Source organism: Cornus florida, unplaced genomic scaffold (assembly GCF_030987335.1).
Source record: "Cornus florida cultivar Cherokee Brave unplaced genomic scaffold, ASM3098733v1 CherokeeBrave_3.0.0_Hap2_Chr04, whole genome shotgun sequence".
Lineage (NCBI taxonomy): Eukaryota > Viridiplantae > Streptophyta > Magnoliopsida > Cornales > Cornaceae > Cornus > Cornus florida.
In genome coordinates, this window is record NW_026775574.1 from 22,948,392 (window position 1) to 22,953,992 (window position 5,601).

At 35.7% G+C, this 5,601-nt stretch overlaps 1 long non-coding RNA gene across 1 annotated transcript; it reads right to left on the reverse strand.

Annotated features, from left to right (window-relative positions):
* Positions 1 to 263: 263 nt before the first annotated feature.
* Positions 264 to 4,850, reverse strand: LOC132302989 (uncharacterized). The gene is made up of 3 exons (XR_009481030.1): positions 3,743 to 4,850; positions 3,165 to 3,268; positions 264 to 585 (listed from the first exon to the last, which is right to left on the reverse strand). It is a non-coding gene; the product is annotated as an uncharacterized LOC132302989 (long non-coding RNA).
* Between the last annotated feature and the right edge of the window lie 751 nt (positions 4,851 to 5,601).

Consider the following 5,601-nt stretch of genomic DNA (forward strand, 5'->3'; position numbering starts at 1 on the left):
TAAGGGTAAATTTAGTATTAGCTAGATCAAATTAGCCACTCCACTCCACTTCCCTTCCATTTCCTCCTCCCATTTTTTGGAGGATAGTAAAAATTATTCTCTAAGCTTTATTATATCCTTCCAAAACCCTCCATTTTCCTTCCTTCCCTAACCTTTTATACCAAACACATTTTTTAAAAACCCATCATTACCTTTCTTCTGTCCGCTGCGCCATCGTGTGGCGGACACGCAACCTCGTCAAGTAGAGTTTGATCCCAAAAAAATAAAGAAACAGAAAACTTATATAGAAAACGCAGCCGTTTTGATTGCAAAAAGGAAGAATATACATCTTAATGGCGAGATTACCCTTAAATGGGGGAGATAAACAAAAGTCTAGAGTGTTTTGTTTGCAAAAAGGAAGAATATACATCTTAATGGCGAGATTACCCTTAAATGGGAAGACAAACAAAAGTCTAGATCTTGAGATAAATTATGCAACAAATTAAGCAGGAGCAGCTTTATCTGCAACATCTTCAACAGGAGCAACAACAGCTTCACCTGTGAAGCGCCCGAAGATCCTACCAAAATAGCTTCCCCAAGACTCAGCTAAGAGAAAAAAAAAACCAAAAATGTTACAACTGTAAATGATTGTAAATGATTTTGTCTAGGAACAGGAATGCTATACTTGTAATATTACGAGAAATTACAACTAGAACCAACAGGATAACAAACCTGTTTTGAGTGATAGATTATCTAATATGAAGGCTAAGGAATAGAACAATGACGTAGGCATACGAAGCTAATAATGAATACCGACTGCCTCTCCAAAGGCAAAAAGGTGATTTTCCCATGGCAACAAGCTACTACCCGACCACCAAGCTAAAACCTTGCAAAACTGCAATTCTGAAGTTGAATTTGTTGTAAATTTACCTCATTGAATTATCTTTCATTCTATGTTTTATTAGTTTTTTTTAATACTACTGAACAAAAGAATTTGTGACCGTATTATTATGCCAGAACAATTCAAATAACGTGTCAAAAAGAGCACTAGAAACAAGCAAATAAAAATGAATTCACAATCAGAAGATCAATATACATTAATATACATATAAGCACAACTTTGGCACTTACGAAAACAGGAATTTAGAATCACCAAATAATGGTCATTTATTTCAATATGTCAGAATCATCAATGAACAATGTACGTATCAATATAAAGAATCCTCAATTTTGGAGTACAAAAAGATGTTTTGGGTGATAGATTACCTCATATGAAGGCTAAGGAATACAACAATGATGTAGGCAATAATATATATATATATATATATATATATATATATATTGGATATGTTTTCTAAGGATTAAGAGATCAGACATTGAACATAATTCATATAGAGCCCTATGGACTTGAGCCTTGCTATGCCGAGAAAAAATTGAGGTATGACGGTTCACAGATGGTGGAGGAGAGGAGGCGGTGGTGAAGAAGGAAGAGCGATTATTATTAATGTGGGATAGGGGTGGAATTCTTTATTTTTTTGTCTGAAATATGAGGGCAATATTACCATTATAAAAGTTTTACTTAAGTTCATTTCATCTTCCCGTGTTTTCTCGAAAGCTCTCAATTTGAAAGCTGGCCCCCCTTGGCTTCATCTAAACGCTCTTCTAGGGGCTTAAAGCTCTTTCAATCTAGTAATCCAAACACTCTTCAAATTTAAAATGGCTTTTGAGTTCAAAAAGCCAAGAGCAGTATTTTGGAAGCTAATCCAAACAGGCACCAAGTCTAACTTAGACAAGAGGCTTCCACTATGTTTGCATTGCATCAATGCCTGGGATTTAATTAAAAACTACAACCCCCGGGTAAAATAATCGTCAAATTTACACTCGATGTAATATGGGCTAAGAGGAACCAACAACAGACACTCCCATTCCTATCTACAACCAGTTTTCCAATAATCTTCTTCAAATATTGTGCACTTTCTAGTTTCCTCACCATATGGTGCAACCTCATGTTGTGGCATTAAACTAATTGTTGATAACAGACAAATCTACAGTTAAAGATTGGGAAACAAAATTAATATTTGAACATAAAGCCATATAAAGTGAGAAAGAGAAGTGTAAAAGTAACGTACTGTAGTTGCATTTAGAGTTCTCAAATAAGGCCTTCTCATGGGAGAATTTGTTAGAAGTGGCCCATATGCATGCACACTTTGCATGCAATCCACGGATCAGCTCAAACTTGCCCTTGTTGGGAGTGACAAATTGAACAAAGACGTGCATGTGTGAATGTTTGTTTCATAGTGGACATTATTTCTTTATTCTAGCTAACCCCATGTTATCAGCCATAAAGCATTACCTTGGACCATAAGACCTTCAAAAACCTATCATTTTGAAATGTTGAATGAGATTTGGTGTCAATGGCCAAAGCTACACTATCCCGAAGCTACATACATAAAACATGGTCACTATGTGACTAAAAATCTATCATTTTGAAATGTTGAATAAGATTTGATTGGTTTGCTAAGTGAAGAAACCCTATCAACATTAAGAAGGTCAAAAGCAGTCGGGCAGTTTTAGAAATACAGAATTTTCGAAAGGGCCTTCAATAAAATTTTAAAAAATTACATATGCAAAAGTAAATACGCGCGTGTATAAAATAAAATTAAATCTGTGAATTAGTGATTTTCAACTCACTGCTCATTAATTTATTTATAAAATTTCCATTGAACAGTTTAGGTAAGATACGGTTTGTGGGTAATGAAATGATTAACAAGTATGCACAAATAAATAAGTCAGTCAAATTTGGTCATGATCTAATGGCCTAGTGTTAATAAAGGATGTAAGAAATAATTTTCATGTCAAAGAAAAGATAAAAATAATTGACTAAAAGCTTATTATCGTGAATATCGTGTTCTAACATTTGGTTAATTAAACAGATAATGTAGCATCTCACAGGGCAAAAAAAAAAACTAAAAAGCTTTCAAGAAATTCGGTAAGAAGAATTTGGAATAACTTTCTAGAATGGTACAATTATTGATCTATAATTCAATGAAAAACAACAATAAAGCGAGCGATGGGGCAAATTTAGTTATACAATAAATTTTTTCCAAAACATTGAAAGAAAAAAAAAAAAAAAACAATTATTAAGATGTGACAAGAACAAACAAAAAATGTAAAATGCATCGTACCTGTTTTTTTTACCGACACCGCCCAATCCAATAAACTTCTACCTTTTTTGCAATTGGGATTTTTTTTTTTTTTTCCCACTTGTGATTGGGAAATTTGGTAGCACCTAAATTATAAAGATCAAAGAATTAAATATTTGAAAGGTAGATAGCATAAATGAGAATATTGATGAACAGGGCAAAGAAGAACAAATACAACAGATAGAAAAGGGGCGTTGTCGAATTTAAAGAGAGACTAGTAAATTGCTTTAACTCTCAAGTGAATGCACTTGTGACTGGTTCGTGTTAGACTTGATTGACAGTAACACACTTTGCACCTACTGGTCAAAGACAAACGGTCAATCTAGCCGGGGTTGGTTCACAAAAAAGATCCGAGCTCGGCTCCAGCTTCCCCATGATCCGCTCGATTAGGTAAACAACCTCAGAGGAAAAGATTTTGTGTGTGGAACACATATATATATATGTGTGTACATTCACACACACATATATATATAGAACAAGATATTTCGTGTGTATATGCATGAACATTCCTATTATATATAATCATAAATTCAAATCTAGAACAATAAATCGCCACTAACCTCCACCAATTTGATCATTGCTTCAGAATTCACTTCTCGTTCAGTCATCCAAATGGAGAGGTGCGAGATCGCGGGAAATATGGCGAAGATATAGATAGAGACTAGCGAGGGAGAGGGAGAGGGAGAGACTAGTCTTCGCCGATGTGGAAGAGCAACTTGTCGGCAGGACTCTACTATCTACGCGCAGCTAGGGTTAGGTCAGTTTGGTGCAATGGAAAAGGGAGGAAAGAAAAGGAAAGGTAAGGTGATGGAAGGTGAGAAAAGAAAGGGAATGAAAGGTGACGGTGGGTGGTTAAAATTTTGTATTTGGCATAAATGGTCGGCAGGAAAGGGATGGTTTTGAAAGGGTAGCTCAAGGCATAAACAGTAATTTTCTTATCCTCTCATAAATATGGGAGGAAATGGAAAAAAAAATGGAAGGAGACCAAAAAAATATTCATTTTGAAACCTCTCTGTATTAACATAGTGATAGAAAGAGTACCATGCTGCGTTTAGACTTCAAACGGCTTAGCTTTAACCATGTTTAAGAGTCCCACATAACTGGTTGATAGAGAATCAAAGTAGATTTACCAATGAATCACGAAATGCTACGGTTCTTACATATGATTTGTTAATTTATTCAGAAGTAATTCGCGAGATGTATTATTTCTGATGCCAAATTTACCCTAACACAAAATCAAGATTACGCTTAATTTTAGTTTGCAAAACAAGAATTACAGAGCTTTGTTAGTTGATTTAGAAAAAAAAATTAAAACAAAACACATACATACAAGTTAGCAGTTGCAGAGAAAGAGAGGGGGGCAAGTTGAAGCTTGCGAAAGACGAACCTGAACTGGAACAACGAGCGATGGAAACTGAAAGATATGGGTTTTGATTTTTGGAACTATCTGAAATGATATGCCGATATGGGGGTTTTGATTTAGGTAATAGGTTTTCAACTTTTGATTCTTGCAGAAAGAGAGATTAACTGAAATATATGGGTTTTGAATTGATTTTTGTAGATTTTGTAGTTTGCAGTTGGGGAGAGAGAGAGAAAGAGAGAGAGAGGGGGGGAAGGGTTCAGAGTAGAGAACGAGAATAGAGATGGAGGCGATTGGGGAGTCTAAAATGATTTGCCCTGAAAATTTTGGGGGGTGGGGGGCGATTGGGGAGTCTGAAATGATTTGCCCTAAGGGGGGGGGGGGGGGGGGGGGGGTTGGTAAGAGATGGAGGCAATTGGGGAGTCTGAAATGATTTGCCCTAAAAATATTTTGTTTTTTGGTGACCCATCATCCATGGGTCTATAAATTTTGAGGCCTCATAGGTTTTGATATGAGGAGAGAAAGAAAGGTTTGGGTTTATATATGGATGGGCTGTGAACATGGATGGGCCTCATCTCACAACGGTCCCGGATGTATTGTTGTTTTAGACATATCTATTCTAGGGCTCTTATGATATTAATGTCTTTATCAACTGCTGAATGGGCCACTGTTAGTTCGTATATTTGTTAGCTGTTTGGGCCCTTTACCTTCCAAAAAAAAATTGTGGGTTTAGGTTGTTTTATTTTTTCAAAAGGACTTTATGTTATTTTTTTATATGAATTGGGTTAGGTTGGGTTGGGTTGGGTTAGGTTGAAATGAGATTTTCTTAAGCCAATGTTTAAAAGAATGGGGCCTATATTATATATATGTACATAAAATACAATCATAACGAGTTCAAAATGAGCTTGAAACAAACCCATAAACAAGCTTGTTTACGAAAACGTTTGCGAACTAATGAGCCAAGTAGGGAGTGTCAGACTTGTTTGGGCTTAGTTCATTTAGTAAATAAACGAATACGAACAAAACCCAAATTGAGAGTTCGCGAACAGTTCGGATAAA